At 46.8% G+C, this 21,762-nt stretch overlaps 1 long non-coding RNA gene across 1 annotated transcript; it reads right to left on the reverse strand.

Moving 5' to 3' along the window:
• Positions 1 to 3,708: 3,708 nt before the first annotated feature.
• LOC120995115 lies at positions 3,709 to 4,100 on the reverse strand. The gene is made up of 2 exons (XR_005777528.1): positions 3,987 to 4,100; positions 3,709 to 3,801 (listed from the first exon to the last, which is right to left on the reverse strand). It is a non-coding gene; the product is annotated as an uncharacterized LOC120995115 (long non-coding RNA).
• Between the last annotated feature and the right edge of the window lie 17,662 nt (positions 4,101 to 21,762).

A 21,762-nucleotide genomic window follows, 5' to 3' on the forward strand; every position in this document is an offset into this window, starting at 1 on the left:
GCTGGAGAAAGAAGCAAGTCCATCTTCCACGTAGAAGTTCTTCATGATGAACTGTTTGGCTTCTTGACCATGTCTTTCACCTTGCTGTGCTGCTCGTTTCAGGTTGTAGATAGCTACAGCTGAGGAAGGGCTGTTTCCAAACACATGTACCTTCATCCTGTACTCTGTGATGTCTTTGTTAAAGTCATTGTCTGCATACCACAGGAACCTTAAGTAGTCTCTGTGATCTTCTCGAACGAAGAAACAGTAGAACATCTGTTGTACATCTGCTGTTACTGCTACAAGTTCTTTTCTGAACCTGATGAGTACTCCAAGGAGTGTGTTGTTCAGGTCAGGTCCGCTGAGAAGGACGTCATTTAGTGAGATGCATTCGTGCTTCGCACTAGAGTCAAATACTACACGTATCTGACCTGGTTTCTGAGGATGATACACCCCAAATATTGGTAAGTACCAGTGTTCTTGGTTTTCTTGTAGTGGTGGTGCCCTTTCTGCCTGCTCGTTGTCAAAAATCTTTTGCATGAAGGCTTGGAAGTGTTTCTTCATATTTGGCTTTCTTTGTAGAGTGCGCTGCAACAAACTGAAGCGTTTCTCTGCTTGTACCCTGTTGTCAGGAAGGCGATGGCGTGGTGACCGGAAGGGTAGAGGGGCTACCCAGCTGCCTGACTTGTCTCTGTAGACTTCTCTGTCCATGATCTCGAGGAAGAGGGTATCTTCTACCGAGGGTGCTGGCTTGTCGTCGTCTCGTGTTCTTTCAAACACCTTACAACCCAGTTCATCTGTATTTCCAGTTGAGGCTAAGTCTTCCATGCACCTCTGGATACTCCGATGATGTGTTGGGTTATCTAATCTCTCTTTAATGTGTAGACTGTTGGTACATGGGCAAAGACAAGATGTACGACCATTCTGCAACAGATGTGTTCTGTAGACATTTACCTTTGCTGGTTTGTGCAGTCCGTCTAGACATACTTCTCCAACGATGACCCATCCGAGATCAAGGCGTTGTGCAAATGGTGCATTGTGTGGCCCATTATACTGTTCTCTGACTTTGTGCACTCTGAGAATATCTCTCCCAAGTAGAAGGGTGATTGCAGCATCTGGATCTAGTGCTGGTATTTGGTCTGCTATTCGCACCAGATGAGGGTGATGACGAGCAACTTCAGGTGTGGGAATCTCTGACCTGTCGTCTGGTATCTCATCACATTCTATGAGGGTAGGTAGAGTCACCTTTGTCTTTCCATCTAATGACTCGATGATGTAGTTATTTGCTCTTCTCCCTATTGTCTCTACAACTCCAGAACAAGTCTTCAAGGTGTATGGAGTTGGACTTCCTTTGTCACCGAAGAGGTCAAAGAATTCTGTTTTTGCCAGAGATCTGTTACTCTGTTCATCCATGACTGTGTACATCTTGACTGCTTTTTCTCTGAAACCTGCTGGATACACCTTGACTAAGCATATCTTGGAGCATGAGCGGCCCTGCTCTGTACAGATCTCAGTGCACTTTGAGGTTACTGCTGGCGTTGTACTCTCGCCTTGCTCCCCACCATGATCTTCTTGAGTTGCCTGAACTTCTTGGTTCCATGGTGGTGGTCCCAGGTGTAGTGTTGACAAGTGTTTGTCACTGTTACACTCTGCGCATTGTATTGTTTTTGTACAGTCTTTTGCAAGATGCTGAATTGAAGCGCAGCATCTGAAACAAATGCGATTGTCTTTAAGATAAGCTTTGCGCTCTTCTAATGTCTTACTTCTGAAACTGCGACATTTTCTTAGTGGATGAGGCTTGTTGTGGATAGGACATATTTTATCTGGCTCCTCAACTTTCTTCCTTGTGTTGTCTTCCTGATTGGCTGCAGATTCAGGTGGAACTTCTGTCTTCCTTACAGAAACTGTTGCTCTGCGTTCTTTGTAAAGCCCTGGAGGTTTCTGCTCTACCTTTGGGAAGCTTGCCGTTCTCTTGTTCAGGAAAGCAAAGCTTGGGTCATTGCGTATTTCAGCTTGGTCTTCTATGAATTCAGCGAAGAAGGCGAACGGTGGAAATGCAACTCGATGATCTTTCTTGTATCTTGAAGCATGAGCTACCCACCTTTCTTGCAAGTTGTAAGGAAGTTTCTCAATTATGGGCTCAACTCCACGTGCTGTATCCAGATATGAGAGACCTGGCAGATATCCACTAGACTTAGCGGCTTCTATTTCTAAGAGTAGGTCCCCCAAACCTCTCAGCTTTTGATAATCCTTATTTGTTATTCTTGGATAGTTTTCTATCCTTTTCAGAAGAGCATCCTTGATCACTTCAGGTGATCCATAGCATTGTTCTAGTCTCCGCCACACCATTGCAAGTCCTGCTGCTGCGTCATGAACATGTACTGATCTGATCCTTTGGGCTTGCTCAGTGGACTCTGGTCCTAGCCATCTGACAAGCTGGTCAAGCATTCCTTTCTCTGTCAGATTTAAGTCTTGGGTACCGCTCAGGAAAGATGACCTCCAGGCCCAGTAGTTTTCTGGACGGTCATCGAATTTCATGAGACCAGCGCCCACTATCTCACGGTGCATCAGGAATTTTGCCACTTCTATAGCACTTGTTGCGTCTGGCGAATACTTCTCAGATGTAAACTCAGGGTATGACTGCGGCTGGTAAAGCTGATGAGGCGCTTGACTGAATCCACTTTGTTTAGGTGGTTGTTCTCGTCTGTTGTAAGTCTTTCTGCTATAATCCAGACTTGTATTTGCTTGAGGAGGGAGTACGCGAGCATCCGTTTGCACTCTTGGAGGGTTGGCAGATTGGTCTCTGAGCATGCGACCACTTGACTTCCTACACTGAGATTTTGATTTAGTCTTGCAATGTTGCGTAGTATCAAAGTTGCTTATTGCTGGTGGAGTCAATGAAGACCTAGGTGCGTCATTGGACTGCTGGTCGGTGTACATGGTTGCTTGTGACTGTACGTACTCACGGGTGCGTTGGATTGCGCTGTGGGATGACATCTGGTTTCCTATGCCATCGAACTGAGCTTCAGCAGCCCTTGTGAAAACTTCTGCCTCGGCTAAGGCTGCTGCCGCGTTTTTTTGCTGTTTGAGTAAGTGTAAAGATGCTTCCACTTCTGCTTTCTTTTTAAGTGCTTCAGATTCACTTTTTGCTTGCTCTCTCATCAATTCAGCTTCCTGCTCCGCATAAGAAGCAATGGCGCAAGCTGCCTCTGCTTTTGCTCTTGCCTTAGTCGCTTTGTCGCTAGCCGATGACAGACTGGTGATGCTTGAACGTCTAGAACTAGTACGCTTAGATCTTGCTGAACCGGCGCTAGCTGAAGTCAGATTTGTTTGACTGGATGCTCTGGACAGTGTTGTGCATCTAGACTTGATTCTTGGCAAGCTGTGTGTGTCATCCTCCTTATAGGGGCGTTGAGGGTTAACTGTCAGAGTGTTGTTCTCTGTGTTCTGCATCTTGATTTAGCTGGCAGCGTGGATAATGATGATGACTGGACACAGGCAGTATCAGTGTTGTAGTGAGTGAGAGAAATTAGTTTCACTTTCGTTTCACTCCATGTGGCTGAAAGGAGTTATTAGTCCTTTTACTGCAGAGGACGATTCAAAGCTGTTTAACTGCTTCTGACAACGTTTTAAAGCCTTTTTACTGTAATGTCTCGACTGCGTGTTGCTTTAGGTACACAGCTTAACATCAAGTATAAACCGAATCCCAATGAAAGATGCACTGGTTTACTGAACTGATGCAATCTTTACTGAGAGATAATGAACAGGAATGTGTACAATAGTGTTCATAGGATATGATATGAGATGATATGTGAGGTAAAACTGTGAAACAAACATAAAAAGAAAGATATAAGCATGGCTATTCAAGCAACATACATTATACATAGCTAATACAAAAGATAGGGCCTAACTAACATGTGCTTGCTTACTACACTGAAACACACATTATCTATCTGCAATGTCTAACATCCCTCTACACAAGCTGACTAGCAAAACCCCTTACTCACAGGCTTTGGTGTTCGTCAGGTTTGCAATCTGTAATAGCTTTAAGATGTCCTGTGGATCTGGTCATTACAGTAGCCAGAGCTGGACTGAACAGGATATGTCCCAGCAAGCCCTAGTGGTACAGAGAAGACCCGCCCCTAGGCTTCAAGAAAATGGAGGGTCTTAAAGAAACAGACACTGCTGAGTGCCAAGCATGTAATATACATTACAAAGGCAGCACAAAGGCCGTCCCTGGGCCTCACCAGATGGAGGTAAATCTAGGATAGCTTTTATCCATAAGTTTAATCCATTTAATGTAGGTATTGACAACATAGTCAGGAAGCATTGGCACCTGCTGAACAAAGCGTATCCTCAAGTTGATGAATTTAAACACTCACCTCTCATCTGCAATAAAAATAATTTAAATTATCGCGATAAATTGGTTCATGCAGATTTAGGTAGTACAAAAACAATACTGAAACAACAGCGGATATCCACGCCACGGATGGGTACATCCCCTTGCCTGCATTGTCTACAGTGCTCTCATATAATCAAAGGCCCTTCGTTTCATCACCCACATACTGGTAAAAGTTTTGGAGTAAAAGGATTTTTTACCTGTGATTCTGCAAATGTTATATACCTTATTAAATGTCCTTGTGGTCTATGGGTGAGACAATGCAGGCAGTGAAGGATCGTATCAGTAAACATAAATCTGATATTAGGACAAAAAAACGTATGCTACCGGTTCCATGTCATTTTGAGAAACACAAACATACTGTTGCACAATTGCGTTTTCAAGTATTAGAACAGGTGAAGAGACCAAGGAGAGGGGGGGATGTCAAAAAGCTTCTCCTTAGAAGAGAGGCTTTTTGGATCCACACCCTGGATACACTGCACCCAAGGGGACTTAATAGGGAGTATGAAGTCGCACATTTATGAGATTTTGTTGTCAATATGTGAAATACATATATACACTCAATATACCTTTCATGTATTCTTTTTAGACCGCTGCCTTGTGATGAAAAGGACTTATAGATTCTTCAACAAGGTAGAATGTAACCTGTGCCATATGTTACTTTGTTTCACTTGTTGTTACTTGGTTACTAATTGATTGATTAATTATTTAAAATACCACCCACCAAAAAGGGTGGAGACATCACTAATAGGCGGTACTAGACCCTATATAAGCTTTAATTTATTTTTTGGATGTACCTGTTGAAAAAGGCTTGCATGCCGAAACGCGTCCTGGTTGTAGGACTTTTTGCTTTATGAAGAAATAAAAATAAGTTTATTCTACAATAGACACAGCTGCTGGGATTCATCATTTGCATCTACTGGAGAGTGCTCCTTCCCTGTGCAGTGTGCACACATAGGTGAAGTGCTGACCTGTTTCCTGGATCATTTTCCCAAAGAAACAGGATTTAACATTACAAGGTCCCAAAAACATGTTTTTTTCTAGGGGAAAGGAATAATCTAGCAATATAACAAAATAATAGCAAAGACAGGTGCACTCTGCGGTCTTACTAAACCCTTAAACCGATTTTAAAATTGAGAGATTAGCCAACATATCCTACGGTGTAGGACATGTCTGTGCCCGAGCACCGTGCCAAGGTTTCTCAAGTAGCTTGGTGACCTAACACTCACCTACATGAGCCGTATGGGCTATACCAGGAGCCAGTGGGCAAATTACAGGAGCATGAGGCCGACTCACAAACAACTCACCAGTTACCTCCAGCATGTAACCATGCTTGCAGTGGGAGGAGGGAGGAGTCTGCGAGTCACACTCAAGACTGGCTGATAAGGCCTCACAGGTGCACCTGAATGTAGCCTGTAGATGGAAAGCAGGCACATTTAAATTGGAGTTTATACACCTCCAAGCATCACTTTAAATACAAACTGAAAAGAATGGCATGGTATTAAACAAGCAGGAAGTGCTCAAACCCACATGCAGTTGTGCATATATATAGGGGAGCAAATCCTGCCCGTTGCTAATGACGATCCCCCACAAAAATGCATACAGTGGAGGATGCCCGCAGCGAACCACAAGTACCACAATAGACATCCTACACAAGATAGCAATTATGTGGATGTGATAATCAATTTAGCAATATAACAAAATAATAGCTACTGAGCCCGAGCTACTTGAGAAACCTTGGCGCGGTGCTCGGGCTCAGACATGTCCTACACCGTAGGATATGTTGGCTAATCTCTCAATTTTAAAATCAGTTTGAGGGTTTAGTAAGACCGCAGAGTGCACCTGTCTTTGCTATTATTTTGTTATATTGCTATATTGATTATAACATCCACATATTTGCTATCTTGTGTAGGATGTCTATTGTGGCACTTGTGGTTCGCTGCGGGCATCCTCCACTGTATGCATTTTTGCTGGGGATCGTCATTAGCACAAGTGCAGGATTTGCTCCCCTATATATATGCACAACTGCATGTGAGTGTCATGGCCCACTCTGACGATGTGCGGAGGTCGGCCAGGATAGCAGCACGAGTTTAGTATTTGTTTTGGTGCCGTGCTGGATCCGCCTCTCATCAGGTGCACTGGGTGGAGTCATTAGTTTAAATGGTCTCCAGCTAAGTGCTCTGAGCGGATTATACTGATCATTCTGGTCTGGGAAGTTTGGAGGGAAGGTTGGCTGTCAGTTCCTGCTCTCAGAAGATAAGTGTTATTTCTAGTTTGGTTGTTTGTGTCATCTATTCCATCCAGGTTCTGTGCGAGCAGGCTGCTCCTATCTCCCCACTTCACCATCTCAGGGAGTTCAGGGATTTGTCAGTCCAGGCTGGAGAACACAGCACACCTACCTTCAAGGTCTGCCTGTGGGCTGAGCAGTGCAGGGAAAGAGGTCAGGGATAAACTAGGAGGTGACCCTTCCCCTGTCTCTCGTCCAGAGCCTGGTTGGTGTGTTATCTTTAATACTGAGTGCACGTCCGCCGTGACATTATAATCCGCCATACTGTGACTGCCATTGCTCAGCATTTATGTGATGGCGTCAATTGATGCACTGGTTGACCGCATGCAGGGTTTGTCCCTGGAGGTTGCGGATCTGCGTAGTACGGTCACACAGTGTCAGAGGGTGTTGGCTTCAGGTACAGGTCAAATTGTTGGGGAGCCTAAAGTCGCTCTTCCTGAGAAATTTGCAGGGGGTACTGATGATTTTTTTCCGTTTCAAAGAGTCATGCAATTTGTACTTACGATTGTGCCCATTTTCATCAGGTAATGAGGATCAGAGGGTGGGTATCATCATGTCTTTGCTTAAAGGGGACGCGCAATCCTGGGCTTTTTCTCTGCCGCCCGGTTCTCTGGCCCTCCGGTCGGTGGAGGAATTTTTTAAAGCCCTGGGATTGATTTACGATGACCCAGATCGAGTTTCGATGGCAGAATCAAAATTACGTAACTTACTACAGGGTAAACATACTGCTGAGGTTTACTGCACAGAGTTTAGGAGGTGGGCTACTGAGTCGGGGTGGAACGACCCCGCGTTATGTAGTCAGTTTTGTCAGGGGTTATCTGAAAGGTTGAAAGATGCTCTGGCTTTTCATGAATACCCAGATACCTTGGAGAACGCAATGTCTTTGTCTATACGTTTGGATAGACGTATCAGAGAGAGGTGTAAGGGTCCCTCCGTTCAGGGGATTCCTCCCACGTGTGGTTTTGTTTCACCAGCTGCCCAGGGTGATATTGCTTGTTACTCTGGGGTAGGGGAGGAACCCATGCAGTTAGGTCAGATATCTTGCCATTCAGATAGTAGAGACTTTCGAAAAGTGCACAATCTATGTTTCTATTGTGAGAAGAGGGGTCATTTTGTTTTTTCTTGTCCGTATGTTGAACCACAGGGGGAAGAGATAAAGAAAAAAGAGGAAAAAAAAACCTCCCCTCACACTTGGTAGCATGAATGGTGTGGTGGAGCAGACTGGTATGCAAGTTCCCTGCAGTTCCCGTTTTCTCCTTTCAGCTATGGTGGTGCTAGAGTCTAGAAATGTGTTTGTTGATGTTTTTCTTGATTGTGGTGCTGGGGTAAATTTAATTGACTTTCTGTTTCTTCAGGGTCTGGGACTAAGTACTTGCACGTTAGAGAACGAGATTCGTGTTTTTGCTATTGATTCTTCCCCCCTTTCTCAAGGGAGCCTTACTCACATTGTTCATGGTATTCATTTAAGGGTGGGTGATTCACATGCTGAGATTATTTCCTGTTTCGTCATGAAGGATTTGCCAGCTCCAATAGTTTTGGGGTTGCTATGGTTGTCTAGACATAACCCAATTATAGACTGGCAAGCGAGACAAATCATTGGTTGGAGCAAGTTTTGTTCGGATAATTGTCTTGTCACATCTATTTCTGAAGTGTCCGTTACGGCCTTGCCTCAGTATCTCTTTTCGGACGTCTTTTCGGAGGGTGGGGCTCAGGAATTGCCCCCTCATCGTGACTATGATTGTCCAGTGAATCTCATTCCGGGGGCTAAGTTGCCTAAGTCTCGGCTCTACAATCTCTCTCAACCCGAGAGAGAGGTCATGCGAAAGTATGTCGCCGAGAGTTTGGCAAAGGGTCATATTAGACCATCTAAGTCTCCAGTGGCTGTAGGTTTGTTCTTCGTGAAGAAAAAAGATGGATCACTGAGACCGTGTTTGGATTTCCGGGAGCTGAATCGTATTACAGTCCGGGATCCATATCCCCTGCCTTTGATCTCTGATCTTTTTGATCAGATTGTTGGAGGCAAGGTGTTCTCCAAGTTGGATTTGAGAGGAGCATACAATCTGATCAGGATCAAGGAGGGGAATGAGTGGAAAACGGCCTTCAATACGCACGAGGGTCATTTTGAGAACCTGGTAATGCCTTTTGGGTTGACAAATGCGCCAGCGGTATTTCAGCGATTCGTCAATGATAGTTTTCATCACTTGGTGGGGAGGTTCATAGTAGTCTACCTAGATTACATTTTAATTTATTCTCCTGATCTGAAGACCCATCAGGATCATGTGAGACAGGTTTTGACGATCCTTCGGCAGAATAAGTTATATACCAAATTGGAGAAATGTTTGTTTGCGGTGCAAGAGCTTCCATTCTTGGGATACATACTTTCTGATTCCGGTTTTCGTATGGACCCCGAAAAGGTCCGGGCGGTTCTGGAGTGGGACCGACCGGAGAATCAGAAAGCTTTGATGCGGTTTTTGGGGTTTACGAATTATTATAGAATCTTTTTTTTTTCGAATTATTCCACGCTAGTCAAACCTCTTACTGATATGACCAAGAAGGGCGCTGATGTCTCTCTGTCTGGTCGGATGAGGCATTGCAGGCCTTTTCGGCTATTAAGGAGCGTTTTGCGTCTGCTCCCATTCTGGTGCAGCCGGATGTATCTCAGCCATTCGTGGTCGAGGTTGATAGATCAGAGGTGGGGGTTGGGGCGGTGCTTTCGCAGGGTCCTTCTCCTGGCAAGTGGGTCCCGTGTGCCTTCTTCTCCAGGAAGCTCTCGGTCTCCGAGAGGAATTATGATGTTGGAGATAGGGAGTTGTTGGCTATCAAGTTGGCCTTTGAAGAATGGCGTCACTGGTTAGAGGGGGCTTCTCACCCCGTTACTGTGTATACAGACCATAAGAATTTGGCTTACCTGCAATCTGCCAAGCGTCTGAACCCTAGACAGGCCAGATGGTCATTGTTTTTTACCAGGTTCAATTTCGTGGTTACCTTTCGCCCAGGGGTCAAGAACGTCAAGGCAGATGCCTTGTCTCGCAGCTTCCCTGGGGGAGGTGATTCAGAAGATCCAGCGCCAATTTTGGCGGATGGAGTGGTGGTCTCCGCTCTGTACCCTGAATTAGATATGGAGGTATTGGGAGCTCAGGAGGGGGCTCCTGGTTCGTTTCCCCCAGGGAGGTTGTTTGTTCCTGAGGGCCTACGATACAAGGTGTTCAAGGAACATCACGATACTGTTCTCGCTGGACATCTTGGTGGTAAGTCCACCGGTGATCTGGTGTCCCGGAGGTTCTGGTGGCCAGGGTTGCGTAAGAGTATTGAGAATTACGTGACAGCTTGTGAAACCTGCGCTCGGTCAAAGGTTGCTCATACTCGACCGCCTGGTTTACTTCTTCCATTGTCTATTCCATCTCGTCCTTGGACGCATTTGTCCATGGACTTTATTACGGACCTGCCGAGTTTCTCCGGGAGAACAGTGATTTTGGTGGTAGTCGACCGTTTCAGTAAAATGGCTCACTTTATACCACTAACAAGTCTGCCTAACGCTAAGACTCTTGCGCACATTTTTGTGGATAATATTGTGAAATTGCACGGTATTCCTTCGGATGTGGTCTCTGATAGGGGCACGCAGTTTGTCTCCAGGTTTTGGAGGGCGTTCTGCTCTCGACTTGGCATTCAACTTTCTTTCTCGTCGGCTTTTCATCCACAGTCAAATGGTCAGACAGAGCGTACCAATCAAAACCTGGAGACCTACTTGAGGTGCTTTGTGGCTGAGAATCAGGAGGACTGGTCCTCATTCTTGTCCTTAGCAGAATTTGCATTGAATAACCGTAGGCAGGAGTCCACGGGTAAGTCGCCATTTTTTGGCGCATACGGTTTCCATCCTCAGTTTGGTACCTTTTCTGGGTCTGGTTCCTCCGGGATGCCAGAGGAGGAGAGATTCTCTTCTGCCTTGTCCTCTATCTGGCGGAGGATTCAAGGGAATTTGGAGAGGATGGGTGAGAGGTATAAACGAATGGCTGACAGGAGACGTGTGACTGGTCCGGACCTGTGTGTGGGTGATCTGGTGTGGTTGTCCACTAAGAATATCAAGTTGAGAGTGCCATCTTGGAAACTGGGTCCAAGATTTGTTGGTCCGTATAAAATTTCTGCGGTGATGAATCCTGTGGCGTTTCAACTGGATCTGCCGCAGACTTGGAGGATCCATGATGATGTCTTCCACAAGTCTTTACTAAAAAAATATGTTAAACCGGTGGTACCATCGCCATTGCCTCCTCCTCCTGTTCTAGTCGAGGGAAACTTGGAGTTCGAGATCTTCAGGATTCTTGACTCGAGAGTTCTGCGGGGTTCCCTCCAGTACCTGGTGCACTGGAGGGGATACGGTCCTGAGGAGAGGATGTGGGTTCCGGCGTCAGATGTTAACGCCAGCCGACTGGTGAGGGCCTTTCATAGGTCCCATCCGGATAAGGTTGGTCCAGGGTGTCCGGAGGTCACCCGTAGAAGGGGGGGGTACTGTTATGCCCCACTCTGACGATGTGCGGAGGTCGGCCAGGATAGCAGCACGAGTTTAGTATTTGTTTTGGTGCCGTGCTGGATCCGCCTCTCATCAGGTGCACTGGGTGGTGTCATTAGTTTAAATGGTCTCCAGCTAAGTGCTCTGAGCGGATTATACTGATGGTTCTGGTCTGGGAAGTTTTGAGGGAAGGTTGGCTGTCAGTTCCTGCTCTCAGAAGATAAGTGTAATTTCTAGTTTGGTTGTTTGTGTCATCTATTCCATCCAGGTTCTGTGCGAGCAGGCTGCTCCTATCTCCCCACTTCACCATCTCAGGGAGTTCAGGGTTTTGTCAGTCCAGGCTGGAGGACACAGCACACCTTCCTTCAAGGTCTGCCTGTGGGCTGAGCAGTGCAGGGAAAGAGGTCAGGGATAAACTAGGAGGTGACCCTTCCCCTGTCTCTCATCCAGAGCCTGGTTGGTGTGTTATCTTTTATACTGAGTGCACGTCCGCCGTGACAGTGGGTTTGAGCACTTCCTGCTTGTTTAATACCACGCCATTCTTTTCAGTTTGTATTGAAAGGAAAAATCTATTTAAATTAGGTCTCAGAGTTCCTCCATTTTCTGTAAATACAAACAGTAAAATGGTTTACAAAGACCTTAATTTACCCTTCTCTGGCACACAAAAATTAGAAACTCTACTGAATTCCAGGAACCGATATCTTTCCTCTATGAGCTTCAAATTTTCACATTTTAACCTGTAACGGCATACAAGGAAATGCTCCAAACTCCGAACGGAACCTAACGAATAGCTGCTAGCAGACGAATAGGAAAAGCACCCACGCGGCTTACACTCCTAGCAATCAGTCTCTAACAGCATACAGTGAATCCCCCCAAGAACGAGACCAAGCTCCGTGTTGAGGGTAAAGCAGTGGACAGCCAGAGCTCTGTGTTTATTGTTCTGATATAACATTGTTACATATTAGTACCACCCACAGGGTTTTGTAAGACAACCAGTAACCATGTACAATACACTCAGACACTCCCACACAAAATCCTCCCCTCTGCCTGTGATACAATTACCTTACACAATGGGTTAATGTAATCATCACAGGCAGGATAATACACAGTGTTACACAATGTCTTCTGTCCTGGAGACAACCGAGGAGTAATTCAATTATCTCTCAGGACAAAGGGAAATCGCCAATACACACGTGGGGACAATAGGACAGAAATCACTATTCAAATATACAATGTCACAACCATTACAGTAAACATAGACATTTAACATATCCCCAGATAACTTCGGTCTGAGTGCATTCAATGATTAGGTGAATGGCACTCAGACTACACGAATACAGTTCAATTGCCATGGAGTTTAAGTTTAGCATGGGCTGATGAGAGGGCCCATAATCCTGGGGCAAGAGGCTGGCAACCAGGCTTCTCCAGCACCCAGTGGCGAGGTTGGTTTCGCCACATAACCGTTCATATTGGGATTTAAACTCTGCTTCATTGATCAATTACCTTGGCTGTCCCTGGGTACTCTGCCTTTGCAAAGAACCATGTCTGGGACCAGTACCCCACCTTGCTGAATAAACCACTTTACTTCTGGGTGTAGTTCTGGGGTACTTAACATACCTGTGTCTGTTGCCATTAGCAACATCACAATATCGTGCAATGTGCCCGTATTCCCTGCATGCAAAACAACGAATAGCTTGCCTCCCTGCACAATACCTTGTCTGGGCACATGGTGATTTGACTTGGTGCACAACATTAACCATCCTAGCATCACTAGATCTCACACTACTATCTGTATTGAGGTAAAGCGAATAATATTTGGTGTGAGATACTAGACCAAGCAGCGGTGCCCTTGATAGGGTAGGTTCAGTCTCCTTAGTACAAAGTAAAAAGTTAAATGCGGGAACCGCGCTATATTTGTGACAGTTTATGAAAGTAGTTGGAATGAAGAACCATAAACGTAGAGAACCAAGTTCATATTCAGCTGTCAGAAGTGGCAATCACAAGTCCGTGCTTCTCGTATAGTGAACCTGCTATCCACCTCCAGCCTATCGTTAGATCTCACTTTGAGCCACCGACCGCTTACTCCAAACCGGGTCAAGATTACCTTCAACAGAAGGACAAAAAGATGGTGCAATACCCTCAACACTCAGAGGTAACCAAGTTTTATTGTACTCACATATTCCAAAGTTTTCACATGCATATAAAATTGCCCTTTCCAACTACTTTCATAAACTGTCACAAATATAGCGCGGTTCCCGCATTTAACTTTCTACTATCTGTATTGAGTCCACTTACCATGGACTCATCTGAGGAATCTTCTGGCATTGTGTTAATACTTCCAACTCCAGGATCAGACACATTGTCCATCTCCATCCCTGAGTCGGATCCACTATCTGAACCACAATCCTCAGACTTCTCCATGCTTACAGCCCATACATTTCCTCTAATCCTAGACACATTACTCTCTAACGGTTGCTTCAATGATTCTGGCTGCACTAAGCACTAAGAATGTTCATCTTTAGGGATGAGCGAACCCGAACTGTATAGTTTTGGGGTGTCCGTGACACGGACCCGAACCCGAACATTTTCGTAAAAGTCCGGGTTCGGGTTCGGTGTTCGGCGCTTTCTTGGCGCTTTTTGAAAGGCTGCAAAGCAGCCAATCAACAAGCGTCATACTACTTGCCCCAAGAGGCCATCACAGCCTTGCCTACTATTGGCATGGCTGTGATTGGCCAGTGCAGCATGTGACCCAGCCTCTATATAAGCTTGGGTCACGTAGCGCTGCACGTCACTCTGCTGATTCAAGCATAGGGAGAGGTTGCTGCTGCGACGTTAGGGCGAGATTAGGCAGATTAACTCCTCCAAAAGACTTCATTCTGTGATCGATCTCCAGCTGTGGATCATTGAAGTGCTAATATCGACTTGCTCACTTTTTTTAGGCTGCCCAGAGCGTTTTTATATCACTTTTTTCTGGGGTGATCGGCGGCCATTTTGTGGCTTGTGGTGCGCCAGCACAAGCTATCACCAAGTGTATTTAACCATCAATAGTGTGGTTATTTTTTGCTATATCCTACATCAGCTGCAGGCTGAGCCTGTGTCACCGAAGTGCATTTAACCATCAACAGTCTGGTTATTTTTTCGCCATATACTACATCAGGTGCAGGCTGAGCCTGTGTCACCAAAGTGCATTTAACCATCAACAGTGTGGTTAATTTTTGGCCATATACTACATCAGGTGCAGGCTGAGCCTGTGTCACCCAAGTGCATTTAACCATCAACAGTGTGGTTATTTTTTGGCCATATACTACATCAGGTGCAGGCTGAGCCTGTGTCACCAAAGTGCATTTAACCATCAACAGTGTGGTTAATTTTTGGCCATATACTACATCAGGTGCAGGCTGAGCCTGTGTCACCCAAGTGCATTTAACCATCAACAGTGTGGTTAATTTTTGGCCATATACTACATCAGGTGCAGGCTGAGCCTGTGTCACCCAAGTGCATTTAACCATCAATAGTGTGGTTATTTTTTGGCCATATACTACATCAGGGGCAAGTTGAGCCTGTCACCCAGCGCCTATTAAATAGACCTGACATTTCTATTCAACCAAATCTGTACTGTTTTAGCTGGTCAAGTTATTTGTAGTGACCGTAAAAGCACAGTTTTTGTTCTGGGTTGAAAAACTATTCCCAAATTTGACATTCTCAAAATAAGTAGTTTCTGCTATATCAGGCCTACTTGAAATCTATCCCAAAAAGGATATCTTAGATTCAAGGTGCTGATAATGTCATTCAGAAAAACTTAACACACACGCTACCGTGCAGATACAATTCTAATTCTGTGATTAAACGTATACCTGTCACACAGCGCAAAAAAAAACAGGCCTCACATTTCTATTCAACCAAATCTGTACTGTTTTAGCTGGTCAAGTTATTTGTAGTGACCGTAAAAGCACAGTTTTTGTTCTGGGTTGAAAAACTATTCCCAAATTTGCCATTCTCAAAATAAGTAGTTTCTGCTATATCAGGCCTACTTGAAATCTATCCCAAAAAGGATATCTTAGATTCAAGGTGCTGATAGTGTCATTCAGAAAAACTTAACACACACGCTACCGTGCAGATACAAGTCTAATTCTGTGATTAAACATATACTTGTGGTCAGGACCTAAACGAGTGGAAGATGCCCAACCACCACCCCCCTACCTAATTGGCCTGAGGTGTGCCTTGGCCTCACTAGGTCGGTATGCCTGAAAAAGGGGGCATACCCTGAATGTGATGGTTGAATGACTGAATGAAGAATGGGAATGGGTGGGCAGGGGACGTCCGAATGCCGACGTGCTGCCTGGGAGAGCCAGACTGCTTAAGACAGGTACCGGCCCCTCCCACAAATCCAGGCTAGCCTGCGGCCAGCCTTAACACTTGTGGTCAGGACCTAAACGAGTGGAAGATGCCCAACCAACACCCCCCTACCTAATTGGCCTGAGGTGTGCCTTGGCCTCACTAGGTCGGTATGCCTGAAAAAGGGGGCAAAACCCACCAGTGAGGGAAGGATTGGCCTGAGGTGCTACTCTGCCAATGTACTGAATGCTTGGACCAGCTCCGCTTGTGGCTCCGGGATATACCGTACAAAGCACCCCGAGCGCCAGCGCCCCAAGTGTTTAATGATATGCACAGGGACTCCATGCTTGGACGCTGCGGATGCCGCACCGATGCGGAAAGAATGCCCCGAGAATTGAGCCGGATTCAATCCTACACTGGTCAACAGGATGCGAATATGTTTGATGAACTGGCTGGACGTCAGTGGACCAACAGGGAATGGAAGTAATGGGTCGGTGGGGCTGTGAAGACTAAGGGCCAGCAAGAGGTTGTCCAAGACTGTCACTGGACACCATGCGTTTGTGGTCTGGAAGAACTTAACTACATGGCCGGGACCTACCTGCCTTGTTTTGTTGTGAGGCAACTGCGAATGAGTTACTGCCCATCGTGACTAAATCTCCCTTGCGGAGAGCCACCGCCACTTGTCTGGCCTGTGTCACTTCACCTGGTCTTAAAAACCCGTAAAACGCCAAGTACATCGCCGCCTTGATCACCAGGCTGGGAAGGACTCCGAATGGTGACAATGTGAGAACTTCCGACAGGCTACGAAACGTGTCCCCCTTAATAGGTCGACGGACCGACTTGACCGTGACCTGGCTTTTTTGAATGCCTCTGAGGATGGCCTTGATCGGGTGAGCTGAAAATATAGAGGGTCTGTCTGGCTCTTGAAGTGCCAAAAAATGCTGCACCCCAGCCAAATATAGCCTAATGGTGTTGTAGGATAAAGCCAATACCGAATGACAATAAGACACGAAAGCCACCATATACTTGACCTGACCTGTGTCACCTCTAGGATATGCCAACTTAAAGTTCGAAAAAACCACCCACGCTGGGCGGTACGACCGCAAGGTACTGGCCGACAAAGACTTGGTAATGAGTGAACTGGCGACCACCATCAGAGAGTCTAATCCAAGACCAGCAGCTGCCAGTCCGGTACCGGGGTGACCACTGAGTCTGCTTCTGGGTTCTGTAAGAAAAAGCGAGAAAAATCAAAACGAGATAAAGCATCAGCTGCAACGTTGCTGACCCCGTCCAAAAACAGGGCATGAAAATGAAACCCCTGTTCCAGAGCTATCCAGGTCAATCTACGCATGAAAGACATGATGAGTAACGATTTAGATCTGCCCTTGTTAATGATCTCTGCAGTCGACATGTTGTCAGTGTGGAAAACCACCGTGTGACCCGACCACCTATGCCCCCAGACTATAGCAGCTGCTACGATAGGATAGATCTCGAACAATGCCGACATCTGAGAAAACCCCGGCAACTGTAGCACGTGTGTGGGCCATGAGCCGGCGAACCAATGTGAGCCAAATATGGCCGCGAAACCTACCGAGGCAGCCGCGTCTGAAAATACGTGTGGAGAATCAGAAGTGGCCCTCGGAATAAACATGGAAATGCCGTTCCACCCACTGAGAAATCTGTCCCACATGAACAGATCTGCTCGGGCATTCGCATTAAGATGCACTGATGCGTCCAAATCACTGGTCTGTTGTAATAAGACTAGCAATCTTGAAATGAATGATCTACCCTGAGGAATGATCCTCATGGCAAAGTATAACATGCCCAACATAGACTGCAATTCTCTCTTGGTGCAAACCTGAGACATGAGCAAGGAACGGACACCTGATTTGATTCTGTCGAGTTTGTCTTGTGGCAGACTGGCTGACATGGCACGTGAATCCAGAGAGATCCCCAAGAACGTGACAACCTGCGCAGGCCCTTCTGTTTTGTGTTCGGCCACTGGAATGTTTAACTCCTTGAAGACCTGCAAGAGAACCTGCAAGTCAACAGGTGCCTGTGAGGGTTCTTCGATCAACAGAAAATCATCCAGGTAGTGAATGACATTCTGGCAACCCTGTTCCAACAAAATCCATTCCAGTGCCTGCTCTAACCTGTCAAACAGACTGGGGCTGCTCTAGGAACCAAACGTCAACTTGGTGGCGAAATAGTACGCATCTCTCCATTTGATGCCATGCCACTGCCAGAGAGATGGGCTAATGGGCAGCAGTTTGAACGCATCAGAGACATCTGCTTTGGACAGCCAAGCCCCCATGCCTGTCTGAAGAATGACCTGGATAGCCTGGTCTACGGAAGTATACTTCAAGGAAATTCCTCGGACGGAATTAACGAGTTGAGACTAGGAACGTGGGAAGAATGTGGAGCAGACAAATCATAAATCAAACGAAATTTATTGGAATATTTTCCCTGCACCACCCCCACCGGGCTCACCCTCCAAGTGCAGAAAGGAGGGGACTGGAAAGGACAATGATGAAACCCTTGTCCAGCTCAACTGCCAAGAGTGAATCCACCAGACCAGCATGTTTAGAAGCCGACTGCAAGTTGGGGCATTCATGAGTCTGCTGGGGCAAGGTGATGAGCCCAGTGTGAAACCCCCGTGAAAACCCTTCCACCAGGAATGTACGGAACGGCTGAACCGGATGAAGCCGCAGCAGCTGGTCTAGTGCCTCCACATTCACCCGGCTCAGTCACGCCGGCTTCAATGTGCAGACCGTGACCGGATGTGCCCTAAAACATGTGGCACAGACATGCAGGAGCCTGCACTGGCTGAAGTTGCAGATGGCGTAGACCACTGCAAACAACACAACAAACATCACAAAACAACAACAACAAAAAAAAAACGAAGAAAGAAAAAGAGAAGAGAAAAAAACAAAAAAACAACCTGTTAACCCTACGACCTGCTGCCCGTAAGCTGACAAACAAGATGACGGAATCTAAGCCCCTCCCCTTCCCCCCCCAGCAGCGTGAAACGATTGAACGAAAAGCCTTCGAGGCTGACAGGGAGTATGATAGTCGTTTCCACTGACGTATGAAGCGAGCCCGAGTTTGTGTGAATCTGTGACGTGGCAGATTAATTAAAAACGAATACTGCGGGCTAACGAACCTACAGACGTGGTAGGTGATGTATGTAAGTATAGGATTTGTGGAAAACAGACCGTATGACATATGACACTAGTCTACGAGATGAAACGGGGTGTGTATGTCGTGCGAGCGTGTAGCTGTATTGGCGGATGTACCTATGCTAGAGGTGTATGGATGAAGCTTGGTGGATAAATTTTTATTTATTTTTTTATCCCAAAAAATTATCTTTTTTTTTTTTTCTTTATTTGAACAACCCACTCTTTTTTTTTTTTTTACTTTAACAATCCACTTGTACCTTTTTTTTTTTTTTTTTTTCTTTATTTGAACAACCCACTCTTTTTTTTTTTTAAACTTTATTTAACAATCCACTTGTACCTTTTTTTTTTTTTTTTTTTTGTCAAACTGCCTGATGTGCGAACTATGTGTCTAAGGTATGTATGTAGTGTATGTGATGAGTGTCAAACATGTGCACAAGCAGCAACCTTGTAAGTAATCAACTCAGTAATGGCACCAGGACCCAGCTGCCAGAGTTTAACCTGCTGAGCCCAGATGACTCGCAGCCCCTGTATGAACTTAGATAAGGTTATGCTGAGACAGGAAATGAGCTCCAACTATGTGACAATGCTGCCCATTGGTGCCAAAACTTGAATTGCATGTGCCTGAACGCAGTGAGGAGAAGCGATCCTCCGGCACACTTCCCCCTCTCTACACACCCTCCTACCCTCCTCCACGTTGCCACGCTCCCCAAACAAACCAGTTATCTTGGAAAACGACCTGAACAGCTTGCAGACTGAAGGGAAAGGTACACCCGGCTTCTCTGAGATCCGACTCGTGCAGGACGCTTGCTGATGACGTCACACCCGGAAGTAGCAGACGTCCGAATGCCGACGTGCTGCCTGGGAGAGCCAGACTGCTTAAGACAGGTACCGGCCCCTCCCACAAATCCAGGCTAGCCTGCGGCCAGCCTTAACACCTGTCACACAGCGCAAAAAAAATAGGCCTCACATTTCTATTCAACCAAATCTGTACTGTTTTAGCTGGTCAAGTTATTTGTAGTGACCGTAAAAGCACAGTTTTTGTTCTGGGTTGAAAAACTATTCCCAAATTTGACATTCTCAAAATTGTGGTGAACGGGAACAATGAGGAAAACATCTAAAAAGGGACGCGGACGCGGACGTGGACATGGTCGTGGTGGTGTTAGTGGACCCTCTGGTGCTGGGAGAGGACGTGGCCGTTCTGCCACAGCCACACGTCCTAGTGAACCAACTACCTCAGGTCCCAGTAGCCAGCAGAATTTACAGCGATATTTGGTGGGGCCCAATGCCTTTCTAAGGATGGTAAGGCCTGAGCAGGTACAGGCATTAGTCAATTGGGTGGCCGACAGTGGATCCAGCACGTTCACATTATCTCCCACCCAGTCTTCTGCAGAAAGCGCACAGATGGCGCATGAAAACCAAGCCCATCGGTCTGTCACATCACCCCCATGCATATCAGGGAAACTGTCTGAGCCTCAAGTTATGCAGCAGTCTCTTATGCTGTTTGAAGACTCTGCTGCCAGGGTTTCCCAAGGGCATCCACCTAGCCCTTCCCCAGGGGTGGAAGAGATAGAATGCACTAACGCACAACCACTTATTTTTCCTGATGATGAGGACATGGGAATAACACCTCAGCATGTCTCTGATGATGACGAAACACAGGTGCCAACTGCTGCGTCTTTCTGCAGTGTGCAGACTGAACAGGAGGTCAGGGATCAAGACTGGGTGGAAGACGATGCAGGGGACGATGAGGTCCTAGACCCCACATGGAATGAAGGTCGTGCCACTGATTTTCACAGTTCGGAGGAAGAGGCAGTGGTGAGACCGAGCCAACAGCATAGCAAAAGAGGGAGCAGTGGGCAAAATCAGAACACCCGCCGCCAAGAGACTCCGCCTGCTACTGACCGCCGCCATCTGGGACCGAGCACCCCAAAGGCAGCTTCAAGGAGTTCCCTGGCATGGCACTTCTTCAAACAATGTGCTGACGACAAGACCCAAGTGGTTTGCACGGTGTGCCATCAGAGCCTGAAGCGAGGCATTAACGTTCTGAACCTTAGCACAACCTGCAAGACCAGGCACCTGCATGCAAAGCATGAACTGCAGTGGAGTAAACACCTTAAAAACAAGGAAGTCACTCAGGCTCCCCCTGCTACCTCTTCTGCTGCTGCCGCCTCGGCCTCTTCTGCTGCTGCTGCCGCTGCCTCTTCCTCCGCCTCTGGAGGAACGTTGGCACCTGCCGCCCAGCAAACATGGGATGTACCACCAACACCACCACCTGCGTCACCAAGCATCTCAACCATGTCACACGGCAGCGTTCAGCTCTCCATCTCACAAACATTTGAGAGAAAGCGTAAATTCCCACCTAGCCACCCTCGATCCCTGGCCCTGAATGCCAGCATTTCTAAACTACTGGCCTATGAAATGCTGTCATTTAGGCTGGTGGACACACACAGCTTCAAACAGCTCATGTCGCTTGCTGTCCCACAGTATGTTGTTCCCAGCCGGCACTACTTCTCCAAGAGAGCCGTGCCTTCCCTGCACAACCAAGTGTCCGATAAAATCAAGTGTGCACTGCGCAACGCCATCTGTGGCAAGGTCCACCTAACCACAGATACGTGGACCAGTAAGCACGGCCAGGGACGCTATATCTCCCTAACTGCACACTGGGTAAATGTAGTGGCGGCTGGGCCCCAGGGGGAGAGCTGTTTGGCGCACGTCCTTCCGCCGCCAAGGATCGCAGGGCAACATTCTTTGCCTCCTGTCTCCTCCTCCTCCTACTCAGCTTCCTCCTCCTCTTCTTCCACCTGCTCATCCAGTCAGCCACACACCTTTACCACCAACTTCAGCACAGCCCGGGGTAAACGTCAGCAGGCCGTTCGGAAACTCATATGTTTGGGGGACAGGCCCCACACCGCACAGGAGTTGTGAGGGGGTATAGAACAATAGACCGACGAGTGGTTGCTGCCGGTGAGCCTCAAGCCCGGCCTGGTGGTGTGCGATAATGGGCGAAATCTCGTTGCAGCTCTGGGACTAGCCGGTTTGACGCACATCCCTTGCCTGGCGCATGTGCTGAATTTGGTGG

The sequence above is a fragment of the Bufo bufo genome, chromosome 3 (assembly GCF_905171765.1).
Source record: "Bufo bufo chromosome 3, aBufBuf1.1, whole genome shotgun sequence".
NCBI classification, from domain to species: domain Eukaryota; kingdom Metazoa; phylum Chordata; class Amphibia; order Anura; family Bufonidae; genus Bufo; species Bufo bufo.